General features: G+C 41.0%; 1 long non-coding RNA gene across 2 annotated transcripts in view; it reads right to left on the reverse strand.

Moving 5' to 3' along the window:
• LOC139045022 (uncharacterized) overlaps window positions 1-17,103 on the reverse strand; it is a 156,130-nt gene that overhangs the window by 34,220 nt on the left and 104,807 nt on the right. The window contains exon 2 of one of the 2 annotated variants that reach the window (XR_011502563.1): window positions 13,080-13,179. This is a non-coding gene — a long non-coding RNA (uncharacterized lncRNA). Of the gene's footprint in view, window positions 1-13,079; window positions 13,338-17,103 lie in introns of those variants that run through there. The other variant, XR_011502562.1, reaches the window with a different exon arrangement.

Here is a 17,103-nt window from a genome sequence, read left to right on the forward strand (position 1 = left end):
AGTGGTAAATATTTCCTTTTTTGATTTTGATTGGCTTTTCTTATTGTATCACTTTTGGTGAAGAATGCTGGAGTAGACTGAGGATTCTGGTGAATTCCTCAGGAGACTTATGTTAAGGAAGGCAAGGCAAAGGACTTGGATGGCATCCAAATGTCATTTGATAGAGCTGCTGCCTCTGGAGCAGAGCCCCTGGTACTGCTTAGCCTATGTCTGCTAAGCATAAAGGACACTATAGCCACCAAGATGTTTATGGCCACGTGCCGCTGAAATAGCTTGTAGAGAGTGCTCTTTGCCAGGACCTGGCTGGTAATAGAGCATGATCCGTGACTGGAGGCTGAGCTGGAGGAGGAGCTGTACAGTTAGGATATTGTACAGTTATGACTCTAGTTGGAGAATCATTGATGGGGCTGCCATAAAAGGAGAACCTTCTGAGGAGAGACTTTTCTTCAGACTTATCTTCCTCAGTCCAGTCCAGCGGTGGGCGCCTGACCTTCCTACAATAGGGTTTTTGTGATTGTTGGGTATTGGTAAAGAAATCCTGGCTACTCAGAAGAGAATGATACAGATTTTGGCTTGTCATTCCTCCTGGAAACTGCAGCTTTCTGGAATAAGCCCATCCATCAGTCTGTGCAAAGCAAATGGACTTCTCCTGCCGTATGGGCCTCATGAAAGTTATTGCTGCTCCTCTCTCGGTGCCAAGAACAAACTGAGTATAAAAATTAGGAGTCCAAAAATTTCATTGGCTGAGGAGTTTCCACCAAATGCTTTGGCTGCCATACAAAAAAGGCACTATGGCTTGATAATTTTTATTTTTTAAATTTTGGGGGGAGGGCACAAGGAGCCCTAGCAGTAGAATTTTACTAGTAGTAGAATTTTAACACCATCATCACCAATATCATCATAAGGTTTATTTTTGTAAAGATGTTTGCTGATTTCGAGCAAAGATGGCCTAATGCATCCATCTTCACCTTTTGAATATGCCCCACACTGCTCCTGGGCAGTCAGTTCACGAGCTGGACACACTCTAGTAGGGACAATGTTGGCTCGATAATGCCATTGCTGCCACTGAAGCTACTTGTTCTTTCCTCCCATGGTTAACTATCCCCTTTTAATATGGCACATTATTTTTCTTTAGACATAACTGTATTTTCATTCCGATTATAGTTAAAATTTGTGGACCTAGGGACAAGTCTTTATTTCTAAGATGAATTTGCTTAATTCTTCTCTAATCCTTTAGCATTGATTTTTTACCTCTGAGAGAAGATATTTATTTTATTTCAGAGTTTGAAGAGACGCCTCCGTCCAGCCCACGAGAACTGTCAAGAACTCTCATTTTAAAAATAATCTCTTTCTTATTCACTGATTGACCTGTTTCTTGACTGTCAATTCTTATAATTATTCCTTGGTGTAAAAGATCAGAGCTGTAATGGAAAGTTTAAAAAAATTCACTCATGTATTCTAGAGGAGAAGCTTGACTTTATACTCTTATCATTGAATCTCTCATCTTATTTATCATCTAAAAATTCTCAGTGAGAGAGGGGAAAGCACTCTGGACTTGAAGTCAGATTGTGTGGGTTTTTTATCATTTTATAATTATCCTAATATGAAATGTTTGATATTTGTGAAAACATCAAACATTGAGTGAGTGATAGTTTTGCTAATATAAGGAATTAGTTTAAATCTCCTGAGCCTCGGGGTTTTTTAAGTCTGTAAATTAAAGATAATAACATCCAACTTGACAACCTCACAGAGTTGTTGTGAGCAAAAATGTAATTTTTCAAAAATGTTAATGAATAATAAAATGTCCGCAGTCATATTATTTTATTAAAAAGTTTTTATAATAGTATTTCTTAGAATACTTAATTTTTGTATGTGCATGTGTTTTGTGGTCCTGCCCAGAATCCTCCTCCAAGACTAGGGCACTTAACTTATTCCCAGTTGCTGGAAGGGCTGACAGAAGATGACCCTCAGTGGTCAGACTTTTTTGGGAACTGTCTCAGTTGAGATCACACCTCACTCAAAGTCATACCTCTTTCCAGGGACAGCCCACAACCAATGACTAATTAGTACAGTGGTAGAAAGAATTGACCCCCTCACCTCAACTCTAAAGGACCATCCAAACTGTAGAGCTCCCCTTGAGATTGGCTCATGCCTTACCTGGGACTGCATCACAGCTCAACCTCTCTTTGGGCCAATTCTGTTTCCTTTTGTTCCCTCGCACAAGTGTTGATCCCAAGACCTTTCCTTACTAAAAATCCTGAATGTGAATCTTCGTGTCAAAATCTACTTTCCAGAGGACTGACAGTGCAAAATTGGGTACTCGGTCTAAGGAAGCAGATGTTAAGATGGGATTTGGGAGCTGGATCATCTACCGCCCAGTTGGAATGTGTTACTGTTGCTACATGGAATCCAGATAGACCTTGGCACTAACAGTGCAATTATTTAAATGTTCACTGGTGGTAAACTGGGATGGTATACCTATGAAAGAGAATTACGCCTTTAGTGGTGCCATGTATCAGGGTTTTGGGAAACAGTAACTGTAAGGACAGTAGAATTGGGAAGCTGTTGATAAGATTGCACTCTGAAAAAAGATAATGGAAAGCTAAGAGTGATTAACTGGCAATAAAAACCAAGTGCGAAAGTCAGAGGACTTTCTTGACAACATATAAAGAGGCTCTTATTTTCTTCAGTGGAAGGGCACAGAAAGCAGAAGTCCAGCTTCAGGGATTGAGTTTCAGAGAAGATTAGACTCTAAATGATGTCTGATCTGCTGTGCCAAGGTAAGAGCCCTGGTTGGAAGAGAATGGGACCCTGAATATGGGATGGAAACATCTGAGTTGAATGTGCCTGCAAACCTTGCATCTCCAAATTACTCTGAGTCTACAGAAATGAGAAGTGAGCATTCTCCCCTTGTTTGAAGAGGATTCAGAGTCCTTTCTCTTGTGCAATGACATGCACCTCCTCAGGATCTGCACCTCCTGACCACTAAACCAAAAATGAGCATCAAGGCCAGGATGTACAAGGCCTAGGGGTGGAAAGGAACTATATGTCTTGAAGGAGCTAAAGGACCTAGACAGTACAGACTAGCGGGAGCTGGAAGAGTCCAAGTGGGACTGCATTCTAAGGGCGACAGACCAAGAGGTGGCAGAGCATACATTTGAAGAAAAGAGAACTTATCATTAGTGAGAGCACTCTCCCAGGATGCATAATTTAATACCCTGCAAACACCTGGGAGGTGCTATGAATGTTCTGCTAAGATGGCTCCTAGAAGCATTGAAAAAGCAATGACCCACCAAGTGAGGAAGAAATGCCAAAACTGCTATAGCAGATAGCGAAAGAAGGAATTAAAAGTTCGGAAAAGTGTACTTATTAGGAAATAATACGTCATTCTGGAAATTCCATGAGATGATCATATTCCATGGGAGGGCCTGAAGGACATGCCAGTTGCCGTAGCAATAAAGAAGGCACCCATGAGAATGGAGGCAGCATCACTGAGAAGACCAAGGCTGACACTGAGTAGATCTGGGGTCTATGAGTCAGTGGGGATCATAGGATCCTGAAAAAGCGCTGGAGCCAGATAGCAGCACTTAACCATCTCAAACTAGGTGGACTTATCATAATTAGTGGCAAGGTTGGAGTGACCACCAAGGGAGCCTGACTCACAGAGAGTTATCAAGATGGTTAAGAGAACGTAGGATACCTAGAGGCAAAATAGATGGGTAGCAAACAAGTGTACTTGAATCTGTACAGTCAACGGAAAACAACTTGGATGGTCAAGAAACTGTAAGCAGTTGATTTAATACAATGTCACAATCTCTTCCCTGATTTCTGGACCTTACACAGTTTTCAAATCCAGAACTCACTGACTGAAAGAAAGGCTGGGTCCCCAGGAGGACAGACCATGCCACAATGGCCAAATGTACCTAGTAATAATTTCCCTAGTACTTCCCCAAAGGCACCTGATGCCATCTGTGAGAGCAACTGTACACCCAAGACAGGGCAATGCCTAAACATTTTGAGGCCTGTTGGACAAAGATCTGACTTGAGTCCTGGAGATCTGAAACATAATTATACCTCCTTTCCTGCTAGAGTCGGGGCATTATGGGGATTTGGTCCATCTTACACTTGCTGCCATGCGTCCTTGGAACAACCTGTTGTTCATTTTCCTGGTGCCCAAATAAATAGACACACTGGGAATTGGTACAACCCTCTACTCAACCCAGCCCTTTCCCTGCTCAAGGACCACTTTGGGTTATTGGCTTCTGAGGTAAAAACTATTGTAGTAAGGCTAACCAGGTGAAAGCCCCTAAAACTTCCTCCTATCTTCTTTATAATAATAACTAGGACAAAAAAATCATATCTTGGGGTAGATGGCAGAAATTGTGCCATTCTTAAAGCCTTAAAGAATTAAGTGCTGTTGATCCCACCATATCTCCATTTAATTTATGATTCTGGACCTTGCAAATACCAAATGAGTCATAAGGGATGACAACGTATTACTGCAAACTCAACCAAGTAATAAATCAGTTGTAGCCACTGTGCTTGAAGTGGCATCGTTGCCAGAACAGATTAATCTGGCTTCAGATACATGGTATCTGACCACTGATTAGGCATATACATCATTTTCCATCTCTATCCAAAAAGAGGAACAGAAAGAGTTTGTATCCACCTTCGATTGGACAGTAGTATTTACCATTTTGTTCCAGTGTTATGTCAACTCTCCCTTCAGCTGTCATAATATAGACCAGATGAACACCCTATAGAGCATGACACTGGTCCACTGTATTGATAATATCGTGGCTATCATGTTGGAGAACTTGGTAAGGACTTGCTAAGGACTCATGTACTCTGGAATAATAAAACCAACAAACATTCAGGGACTCTTCACATCCTCCATATCAGTACATCTCCTCCAAAGTAAAGGACAAATTATTCATTTTGCAACTTCTGCCATAAAGAAGAAAACCAAATGCGTGGCAAGCCTTTTGAGTTCTAGATGCAGCATTCCACACCTGGGAACACTGCTTTGACTTACATATTGTGTGACACGAGATGCTGCCAACTTTGAGTTAGGCGCGTGGCGAGAAAGAGTCCTGCAGCAAGTCCAGGCTGCAGTGCGAGTGCCCTGACACCATAGCTACACGACCTGGAAGGCCCTGTGGTATAAGAGATATTGGTGGTGGGAAAAGATACCATCTGAGGTTTATGGTAACTCCGTGCTGGGGGAAACCACTACGCATGTCCACAGGGCTTTAGAACAAGGATACGCCATTTGAAGCAGAAAATCACACATCTTTTAAAAACAGCTCCTGGTGTATTCCTAGGTCCCAGTGAAAACAGAATACCTGACCATGGGACATCAAGTGCTCATTTGGACAGAACTGTCCATTGTGAGCTGGGTTTTGTCAGACCCACAGTGGCATGAGGTAGAGCACATCCAGCAACTAAACCACTCATAGAATGGAAGATGTCCATCTGTGATCAGTCATAAACAGGACCAGGGGCTCAAGCAATCTGAATGAGCATTTAGGCCAGACATCCACTTTCTCTATCACTATTGTCCCAGTGCCTCTCTCAGCTGGCATCTATGGTACCATGGGTCATCCTTTATACTAGCTAACAGAAGAGGAAAACTCCCAAGCATAGTTCATAGGAGGATCAGTTGAAAATGGATAGTGGTTCCATTACAGTACCATTCATTTCTTGAAAGAGGGTGGTGATTAAAAAGTCTCCCTAATGGGTAGAGCTTCAGGCAGTGCATCTGGTCTTCTATTTTGTGGCTCAAGGATGAAACACATACAAACACATAAACAATGGTGAATGGCTTGGTTGGCTGGTCTGGGCCCTGGAAAGAGAAAGATTAGAACACTGGGGACAAAGGAGACCAGGGATAGAGACATGTGGATGGACATACAGTATGAACGCAAAGTGTGAAGATCTTTGTATTGCATATTAATTCCCACCAGAGAGTATCCACCATGGAAGAGGCACTGAACAACAAAACAGATTTTTGAAATCAGCCAGCTTCTATCCTCATTTACTCCAATGTTATCACATAGATGTGTGAAATGAGTAGCCATGATGGCAAGATGGAATTTTCTGCAGGGCCCAACAGCCCTTAAGAAAGCTGATTGAGCTGACAACTCTCAGCAACAGAGACCAACATTGAGCCACCACTACAGCACCATCCCTTGGGAAGACAAATATCTACTTGACAGAGTGTTGACTACATTTGAACTCTGCTATCCTGAAAGGAACACTGACTCACTTTTACAGGAATGGACTCATATTCCAGGTATGCGGGTTTGTTTTTCCTGCCTGCAGGGCCTCGGCCAGCACTACTCTCAGGGGGCTTGCAGAATGTCTGATTTCCCAAGCAAGGATCCCTCTGTGTCAGACCATCAGACACACTACAGCAAAGCGGGTGCAGGTAGGGGCCCACGACAGCAGAATTCACTGTTCATAATGCATACTGCATCACCCAGCAGCTGCCAGCCTGACAGAATACAGGAGGGGCCTCTTGAAGGCCCACCTGAAGGCCTAGTCCAGAACCAATAATTTACCAGGATATGGCTCCACTGTCTAGGATGCAAAATACTTTAAATCAAAGCCCTTTGAGTGGTGCTATGTTCAACAAGTGGAATACATAGTTCAGGAACCAAGTACGGAGGAAGCACGAGTGACCCCAGCAGCCGTCACTCCCATTTGTCCACTTGGGAAATTTGTGCTTCCCATGCCTGTGAGTTTAAGAGATCCTTGTTCTCAAAGGGGAAGCATTTCGATCAGGGGACACAGCAAAACTCCCATTGAACTGTAAGCTAAAGCTGCTGTCTGGGCATGTTGGGCTACTTGTGCCAAAGAACAGAAGACGAGAAGATGAATTTGCATTTTGGCAGTGATAATTGATCCTGATGACAAGGAGGAGGAAGGGCCGCATTACACACCGGCATATGGAGGAATATGTCTTGCAAATGATTGAGTCACTTGGGTATTTCTTGGTTCTCCTTTGCCCTACATTGACTGTAAATAGACAAGTGCAGCAACCCCAGTCAGAGAAGGGCATGGTGATCAGATTTCAGGGACAAGGGTCTGAGTCACATCCTCAGGTGAATTACAGAGACCAGTGGCAGTGCTGGCTGAGGGTGAAAGGAATCGAGACTGGGGAGCAGAGGAGGAAGGCAACGAACGTCTGTTGTGGCGCTGAGACCAACTCCAGGAGAAAAGGCCCTGGTACTTCTCACTAGCCTTCTTCTTCTAAGCTTCCCCCAGAAGAAGAGGTCCACTGGAATCCTGGAGGAGCTGCCCCAGAACCTATAGGAAGAAGCGGATTCGTGTGGTGAGAAGGTAGGCTGTGGTGGATGGTGTGATGTGCTGCCCAGAAGCCTTTGAGGAATGAAGGATATAGTCTCCAGCCGCTGGGAGAGCTGCTAAAAGACGGCCCTCAGCTGTCAGCTCTCTTTGAGAGTTGTTTCAGCTGAAGAAAACTGACTCACCCAAGGGCACGCCTCTTTCCAGGGGCAGGCTGTGTGCAATGACTGTCACTGAGGGGGCTTCATGGCCCTAGACCTTGACTTGGGTCAACTCTGGACAGTTGCCATGAGCCAGCTGAGGCTGTTGGCAGCCTTGCGTCGGGCTCCACTTCTCTTCTGCACAGTTCTGCTTCCTTTGCCCTCCATTGGTCTTGCTCCCACTGTTCCTGTGAAAGACTGGGCCTAGGTGGACGTTCACTATGGGTGACCAGCCCCCACTGCAGAAGAAAGAAAATCCAGACTGGGGGAGAAAGTTGGAATTACTGGGGCCATTTCTTTTCTCTTGTAAAGGTAAAGTTTGGACCTCAAGAAACTGGCACAGTTCAGCAGTAGGGAGCCAAGATCAAAGGTTGTGTAGAGTGTGTGTTTGGTTGGAGTAAAGGGTAAAGTTAGTGGCGATAGAGACAAATAGAGAGAAAATGCATCATTTATGAGGAGAAGTCATGAGAGAGAAAGAGGGAGAGAGTTGGAGAGAGTCCCTGGCCTGCCTACTTTCCATTTTCCAGCTGTACTTAATTAAGGCCCAACTCTACTTCTTTAACATTCCCTGAATCAGAGACCCACTTGTCCTGAAACTCCAGATGTACAAACAAACTGCTCCTCTGAGTTAGCTTGTGTTGGTTACTCTCATTGCAACCAAGACTCTTCACTAGAACAATTATATAGTATCTTTAGTTTTCAAAACTGTTTTTACATGTGTTTTTTAATTAATACAAAAGTTAGGAATCAGAGCTAATGTTTTAGATGCACAGAATGGAGATTTGTATTAGTCAGTGCCCCAGAGAGACTAATCCAATACTGCGCTGTAGGAATTCTTGGCCTCACAAGTGATACAGAACTAGCACAGAATTATCATTCACATTGTTTTTCTTTCATTCAAATGTCTTTGAAGCAAGGAGAAGTCCATGAGAATGGAAAAGCTGCTTTGCTCTTCCCATCAAGACATTTTATAAAGAGGCAGGATTGGGAGAGAAGGGCAGAGAGAAAACAGGAGTGAAATCATGCCAACATCATTTATAAGAGTAAACTTAGAATTCTGATGAGTTTGTCCGTTCTAATTGCAAAAGTTATTCTTCATTAAAAAAACATTAGTGAGATTTGAGGAATGAGATCATACTGTGTCAAAATTAAAATGGAAGTTATTTTAGATGTGCCACCAGGCAAGAGTCTTTTCCTGCAGAGAAGGAGCAGTGGCGTTCCGCCCGACTTCAGTGTGCCTGGGAACAGCCATGTGGGTATTGATGACAAGAAGGGAGTTTATCGATAGACCAGTGGTTTTCAAAGTGAAGCCCCCAGAGCAGCAGCAACAGCATTACTTGCGAACTTGTTAGAAATGCCCACCACCCCATCCCTACTCTGAGGGATGCCCTAAACCCTAACCTACTGAAAATAGTATCCTACGAACCCCATTCAATTTGAATGTCAGCCACTGAAGTGATTGGTTTTCTTTTCCCAGACTGACGTAGCTTTGTGAGAAGAACTACTATTTGCCTCACATCTCAGGAATAGAGACTATAAGAGTTAAGTGTCTGGATTCCAGGAAACTGGAGCCTCATTGCCTCAGTGGCAGGTAGTTTGTAGTTTATGGTGTCAGCTGAGGTTCACGTCGCTGCTTACTCCCTGAGGGCCAGGTGGTGGAAGATGAGAAAGAAGGAAAGATATGGAGTGGGGAATGCGAGTTAGAACCTTACACTCTTGCTCCTAGTTTATCCTTGCATCCCCCTTGAGACACGATAATTTTTACTTGAGGCTGATGGTAAAAGACCTTTCTGGAACAAATATTTAAATTACATAATTACATAGTCTTTTAACCAAATTTGTTTTCTAAACATTTTCCTATTAGAAATGAACTAGAATATATACCCAGTACAAGGAGTCTACATATTTCTTCCGGACTTACTGAGTTCTCTAAATCCATTTTCTTTTCTGCTCATTAGACCAGCTACATTCAATCTGGGTCAAAAACAAAAATCACCAAACTAAACGTAAATTCCAAAAGGAAGTGCAGGACACAGAAGATGCATCTGTTTCTGTTCCCAGCATCTTTAAGTCTTTGATTGTATTTTGGGGTTTTCTTAAATTTCTTTCTCCAGAGCTATTTCTAGTTATTACTCATTTTAGGTCATCAACCATTGCTTGAGAAAGATTGGCATTAGAATGCTGGCATCTATTATTATAAAATATGTGGTGAAATCATTATACTTTCATCAAGTCCCAAAGTACTCGTTTACTAATAGGAAGATAGCATGTTAATGAATCACCAAATTTGTTAAGATTTTTTTTTAAAATGTAAGTCACTATAATAGTTTATTCCCAGAGCCACTTAGCATGTCCTGAGAAGAGAAAAATGGCTAATGGAATACAATTAAACATACATCATTAAATATTTTACCTCTTTCCTACTGTTTTTTTTCCTTTCATGTTATATTTGTTATACCAAGTGAGTGAGCAAGCGTAAGGCTGATTTTAATCTAAATTTGATTTCCCAATTCCTAAAATTTGATTGGAATTATTTCTCTACGTGGATACGTAGAAGCCACCAAGCAGATAAGCTGGTTTGAATAGGGAAATGAGTAAGAAATGAAGTCAAGGTCTCTGTCATTGTAATGAGTATATTTCATCCAGCTCCATCTTGTTCAGGTATCCACCCAGACAGCAGCCAATTCCTACTTGGCCCTTGAAAGTTTTTATGATCACCCTCGTCCTGCATAATCCCCTGCTTTCTTTGCAGATTTGTATGTACCATTTATTTGACACTGATCGTCAAATTTCCTATCTGTTTTGTTCTGTCTGACAGCTGGATTGCAAGCTCCCTGAGGGCAGGAACACTTTCTTCTAACTTACACATGTTAGAACCATAGATTCTTGTATAAAACATCAGGAAAAATCTAGTCCAGCTTCCTACTCAGTTGGGTCAATAAATATTTATTGTTTTTAATATACTATATTAATAACTCTCCTCAAAGATTTCCTCATAGCAAGAATAATAAAATGTCTCCCCAAGAATCTCAGAAGTCATGCGATTCAGCAATATTTTAGAGAATATTGTTCTCTAAGGCGTGCTTGAAAAGAAAGCTATAAAGGGAGAAAAGAGAAGATTACAAAATTAAGCAGAAGTAAATGGTGCCACATCTGAAAAGATTGCATACATAAGTAAAGAAAGCCAGATGGTCTTCTTCATTAGAAAGATATGAAATCTGATACCAACAGGCAGAAGGAATTTTGGTTGTCAGCTTTTCTTCAATTCTAAACACCTTAAATTACAAGTTAAATTGATTCTCCTAGAAAATTCCTCTAAGTGCTTTAGGATGATCTTGAGTTTGTTTTGGGGGATTAAGGTGGCATTGTCCTTATATACATATCATAATTTCCTAACCTTGGAATAAGTCCACGCTCTCTTTAAAAATGTTTCTTTTAGTTTACGTAAATCTATATGTTAAATCTTCCCTCATGTCTTACTTTCTGTATTTGTCTAGGGTCCAAATGGTCAGAATTCCACGTTTCTCTGTCTCTGGTGTTTTTCTTTTTCTGGACTCGCTGTCTGTTCTTTCCTATCGGTTATGTGCACTCTTGCTCTTTGATGTCTTAAGATAGTATGTTATTGACTTCATTGCTTAGTGTCAATATAATACAAAATTACAGCCCCCAATGCCATTGGGGATGAACAGAACGTTTCTATCATAAGGTGAGATTTAGTGCTAAAGTAAAGAGGTTCTATGAAGACCTTATCTACATTGGCTGTATAATAATACAGATTCTCGAGAATTCCAATGATGTCAAGTATGTGGAAACTCTCCACCGGTAAGTTGGCAATAGACTTTGTCTAAACGTATTCTCAAATGTTTGTGACATGCATCCTTTTGTAATCCTATCACTCAATTTGTTGTGATACTATATGTAATGCTTAAAGACTGGTTACTGGCATTTAGGGCAATTTCCCTCCATTCTCTAGGAGAATGTCATCTCCTCATCTCAAAGACACATTTGCACCAACATAAAATGAGGCTTTTAAAATGAGTCAGAGCTGCTAATTTTTCAGGGCTCAACTGCAGAAAACTTAGTAGTCTAAGTATTTCCAAAAGCAATACAGCTGCATAGGGATTAGTAACTAAATGTCCATGGGCCACTAGGGAATCAGTGCATGGGCTTCAGGGAGCCCAGAAACCCTCTGAAATACTGAATATTTGTGCATCTGTTCAGATAGAGATTGATCATTTTATCAAATTCAAAATAAAGTTAAGAATCATGACTCTAAAGGGAGGCAGCATAGGAAAACTGCATGGAGACATTAGCGTGAAAACCTGTGTTTAATTCATTGATGTAGGAGTGTTAGACAATAGCAACCCACAGGAAGCTGGGAGCCAATGCCCTTCACATTACGAAGCACCGATTCCCAAATGTATGGGATGGGGAGCAATGGTGTAGACAATTCCAGACCTCATCATTTCCCAATTTGTGGAAGCCTATCAGCACCCAGACGAGGCATTTAAAAAAAAATGGACTCCTCAACGTCCAGGACCTCATCAAGGGTGGCACAGAGGGGAAGAAAGAACTGCTCCCATCCCCTCCAAGCCACCAAAGGCAGTTCAGAGAGGACATGCAGGATTTCAGAAAGATTTCTCAAAAGAGACTGCTGGTATCAATAAGTTCATGGAAAATCTCCTACGTGGGTTTAACATGGTCTGGACAATTAGAGGATCCAATCTTCAGGCAGAGTGAAGCAGTGAAAGTTATTTCTGGATATTAATTGGTTCTACGTTTGATAGGTAATAAAGGCTCAGTGAAACCCTCTGGCTATCTCTCTGTGCTCTGGGTTTTCCAGTTCAGTGCAATAACTAGGAGTCAAAGTACATCTTGCCTGGAGAAGGGAAGCAACCTAATTTTTATAGGCTTTGGAACACTGGGATTTTTAAGGCTAACTAAAATACTCTGAGGATGTCTGTGCTGTGTTTTCCTCCTCCTCCCACTTCTCCCTCTTTGTGCCTGTACAAAATGGAAAGAGCTCCTGAAGAGGACCCTGAACTTACTCCAAACTGTTATAGGATAGTTACTCAAAGAAGGAAGTTATCCAGTTTCAGATCCTCTGTGCAGGGCATGCTGAAGAATCTGGGGCATCAGACATAAACTCCCCCAGGTTGGGTAGATGAATACAGGTTGGCACACTTCTTGGAGTTGGCCAGTGCCCTCCAGATGCCCATGGAGGAAAGAGCTACCTCCTTGCCCATCTTCCTTGGGTGAATACACACTAGTCTCCAAAGGAGGTTTGAGTTGCCCTTTCATTGATTCCTTTGTAAGTGTCCTGAACCAGAGCAGGGTGTGAACTGGAATTAAGTCCTGGTATAACATAGGGGCTCCCTCATTAATTATTCCTTCAAAGGGTGACTCAGACAGATGCTCCTTTCCTTCCATAATGCTAGCCTACTCCTTGACAATCCTTATCATGTTCTAACCCCTCCCACGCAACCCTCTCTAACCCTTCACTACTTGGTGTCTCCACATTCTGTCTCTGGACACACCAAACTGTTTAGAGCCCTTCCCTGTCCCACGTACCTTTCCACTCTAGTCCTCGGGTATCTTGGCTGGATGTCCGTGGAGCTTCATCTGCTCTAAGAGGTCCTGTCTCTTCACGGCTGAAGGGGGCCCTCTGGTCCTGGGGAAGATGGGGCTGAGGTAATGAAAGACGCTTCAACTCTTCTACCTTTGCCCAGTAACAGCTGTGATCTCATTTTCTGCTGAAGTTTTTGAAACAAATGGTATGGTGAACGTGAGAATTAATTTGTTTTTTCAAAAATCTCCCAAGTCTAGTTTACGTAAGATATGCTTACTCCTCTTTTTAACAAAGCTTAGTCACATGTCTTGTGAAATAAAAAATGTGGCCTTTTTAGTGTACAAAAGTACATGATTCCCTTTTTTTCATGTGTCTCTCCACCTCACATCTCAATGAAGCCACACATTAATTAACAATGCTTCGACAGTTCAGATAAATGGCACCTTGTTCCCAAATTTCTCTCTAATCTTCAAGCTTTTCCCTTTTACTCAGGGAAAGGGGTTTTGGTGCTTCCTGTCAAATTAGAAATTATGAGACACAGCTTTCTTAGATATTATGGCCAAGGATAACACCAAGGACATATTGGAGTTTTAAATATCCTGCCACAAGGAGGCTGGAATGGGGCTACAACCATTGCTCCCTTTAAAATCTTGGTCTTCAGTTTCCACTTAGCTTTTCTAAGGTGGATTTACAGTTTGGAGATTCCAAATAAGGACCAAGTCTTGAACCAAATTCAGAGCTGGAAGGAAAACTGTCATGATATTTAATGTGATCCAGCTATTCACCAGAGCTGTTCTTGCGGTGCGTATTTCCTCAAGGTAGAATTTGATCAATTTCACTGGATCTACAGAATACTTAATAATGTGTTTATATAAACATGAGTGCTCTCAGACTTCTTTTATGTTGATAAAAGCCTACCTTACTGTACAATCTCCAGAGGTGTTTGTAGTGATGGTGATACGAAGTTAGGAGGAAAGACAGACAGACGGGAAGCAATGAGTCATAAGTCCAGAGTACTTGAGGAAGGTTGACAAAGGGTCTGGCCGTGCAAGTAGTGAGTAAAAAAAATACAGCTTTGAGTACATACGTTACAAAATAGATTATCTTTGTAGCTATAAAGGCTACAGAACCTTTGCATAATTTGATTTCCTTTTGGGAGGAATGTTTTAAAATGCACTTTTAAACAAAAAATAATGCAGATAATTTTACATTTTTTTCCAGTTTTCCCAACTTGCTGTGTACAGTGACTGTGTATGATTACTGTGTTGTGAATATCATTGTGATTAACTGGAAGTGTTTCTGATATTAAAATTTCATTCCTGTTTCCTAAGAAATCTTAAAGTAATAGTAACATATTCTCACAAAAGATGGCCTATGAAATGATGGAGTACGTTACTCACACGCCACAATACAATAATCAGAAGACCATTACGGTTCATAGAATAATATGCCCAGTGACAATACCGGTGACAATGTGCTCACAGCAGCCATGAGCACTCAGGGAGGAAGGTATATGAATCATTGAAAAGACACTATCGTCATTAATAATAAACACTGGGAATAAGGTAATAAGGTTTTCGTCATTACTCTATTGCTTAGACCGCAGATTTGTTTTCAAAGTTTGAATTGATGACCACATAAAACTAAGAACAGCACCCACAGAAATAATAAAATGTACATTAATGTATTACAGGAACTTTGAAAACCAGCCCTCACTAATTGCTCTAAGGCATGGCCTAGATATTTGCATTTAGCGGGTAACTGCTGAAACGATCATGTGGAATTTTCCAGACAGTCGTCTGGAGCTCTCAAGGTTCCTGTGCAGTCTCTTTGGGGCTGCCTTTGGTTGGGGGTGGGAGGTAGGGAGGGAAGTTGGGTGCCTTCTCGCTTTTATTTCCTGCTCAAATCCTAACTTCTTTTGGGGCATATTTTAAGAGCTTCCTTTTTCAGGATGCTTTCTTTGGCTCCTAGACCCTCTGTTCTCCCAATTCCCAACTTGCTTATTATTTGGACCCTGTCTTTTGGCACTTGGACACATATGCCTGACACTCATGGACCGCTCCAAAATGATTGTAAGTTTCTTGAGGTCAGAGGCTGTGCATTATGCTTATTATTTATTTTCCAGTGCACATGGCAGGCAGTCAATAAAAATCTGCTGAATTGTATGCAAATGATATAATTATAGCATTTCCGACCTTAGGAGACATTCAGAAGTCATTTAATTCAAGGCTCGGTTTTACAGATGAGAAAAATGAAGCCAACAGAAGTTAAGTTCTTGCTCAAGGTCACATGACTAATGTATAATTTTAAAATAATCCAACACTTTGTTTGCTTAGGAAGTAGATGTTTCATTCATAGCCTTACTTATCCTGTTTTCTTAATTGGCTTCCCTTTTCACCAACAATGCTACTGCTGGAGTAAGTGAGAATTTGACGTTTGCGGTTGTCTTAGAGCTCTAACGCTGTGATTAATATGCACAAACACATTTGGGAAGGCCTGTAAACGTTCTTTTTTAATTTGGTAGTTTTAGGCTCCATTGTCAAATCTCTATTCTTTGTTCTAATCAGAATTACTGCATCTTTCTGCTCACACATAGATTTTTTCTGCCTCAGTTTTATTGCTTACCACAATTAGACCTACACAGTGATTTGATGAATAGATGTTTATTTCCTTACTATTCCAAGGCTGTTTGAAGGTGGGAGAATCACATAATGATCACTGTGACTTCTCCATATCACCTAGCCCAGTGCTCTGAATATAATAGGAACTTCAAAAATGCTGAAAAATCGTTTTGTCCAGTCTAATAGGAAATGACAATTACAAGAATCTGTTCCTGAAAATGAGGCATTTTGATGAAAATGCTAACCAAATCCTATTGCCCATTGTTTTAAAAGAAGAAAAATTATAATCCATTACATATCAATGCAAAACAACCAAACAACTTCCTAAAATGTAACTAAAACCCAGTAAAATGTCTAGATAGAAGTAACCACCATGTTAGGAAATAAAAATCTTAAGCACTCCTTCCTGATCACCCAACAGTCAGGCTCATAATGCTTTGTACACAGTAACGTGTACAGTGTTTACTCCATGTCATAGGTATCGTTTATGATAGGGCATAGAGATGGATACGCAGCAAGAAATATAGTTGTTAGGGAAAAAAAGCAATAACAATTTATAATAAAAAGTTCATTTCTTTGTATATTTTGGATATTAACCCCTTATCTGATATATGATTTGGAAATATCTTCTCCCAATTGGTAGGTTGTCTTTTCGTTTTGTTGATGGTTTCCTTTGCTGTGCAGAAATGTTTTAGTTTGATGTAGATCCATTTGTTTGTTTTTTCTTTTGTTTCCCTTGCCTGAAGAGACATGATATTCAAAAAGATATTGCTAGGACCCATGTCAAAGAGAGTGCTGCCTATGTTTTCTTCTAGGAGTTTTATCGTTTCAGGTCTTATATTCAAGTCTTTAATCCATTTTGAGTTAATTTTTGTCCATGGTATAAGATAATGGTCTACTTTCATTCTTTTGCATATAGCTGTCCAGTTTTCCCAACACCTTACATACAACTCAACAACAAAAAACCAAACAGCCTGATCAAAAAATGAGCAGAGGATCTGAACAGACATCCTTCCAAAGAAGGTATACAGATGACCAAAAGGCACATGAAAAGATGTTCAACATCACTAACTATTAGGGAAATTCAAATCAAAACTACAATGAAATATCACCTCAGGCTTGTCAGAAAGGCTATTAGTAAACAGACAAGAAATAAGTGTTGGAGAGGATGTGGAGAAAAAGGAACACTTGCACACTGCTGGTGGGAATGTAAATTGGTGTAGCCACTATGGAAAACAGTGTGAAGATCCCTCAAAAAATTAAAAAGAGAAATACCATATGATCTAGGTATTCCACTTCTGAGTATTCAAAGAACACAAAAACACTAATTTGAAAAGATATGTACACCCTTACGATCATTGCAGCGTCATTCACAGTAGCCAAGACTCAGAAGCGACTTAAGTGC

The sequence above is a fragment of the Equus asinus genome, chromosome 1, assembly GCF_041296235.1.
Source record: "Equus asinus isolate D_3611 breed Donkey chromosome 1, EquAss-T2T_v2, whole genome shotgun sequence".
In the NCBI taxonomy this organism is placed as follows: domain Eukaryota; kingdom Metazoa; phylum Chordata; class Mammalia; order Perissodactyla; family Equidae; genus Equus; species Equus asinus.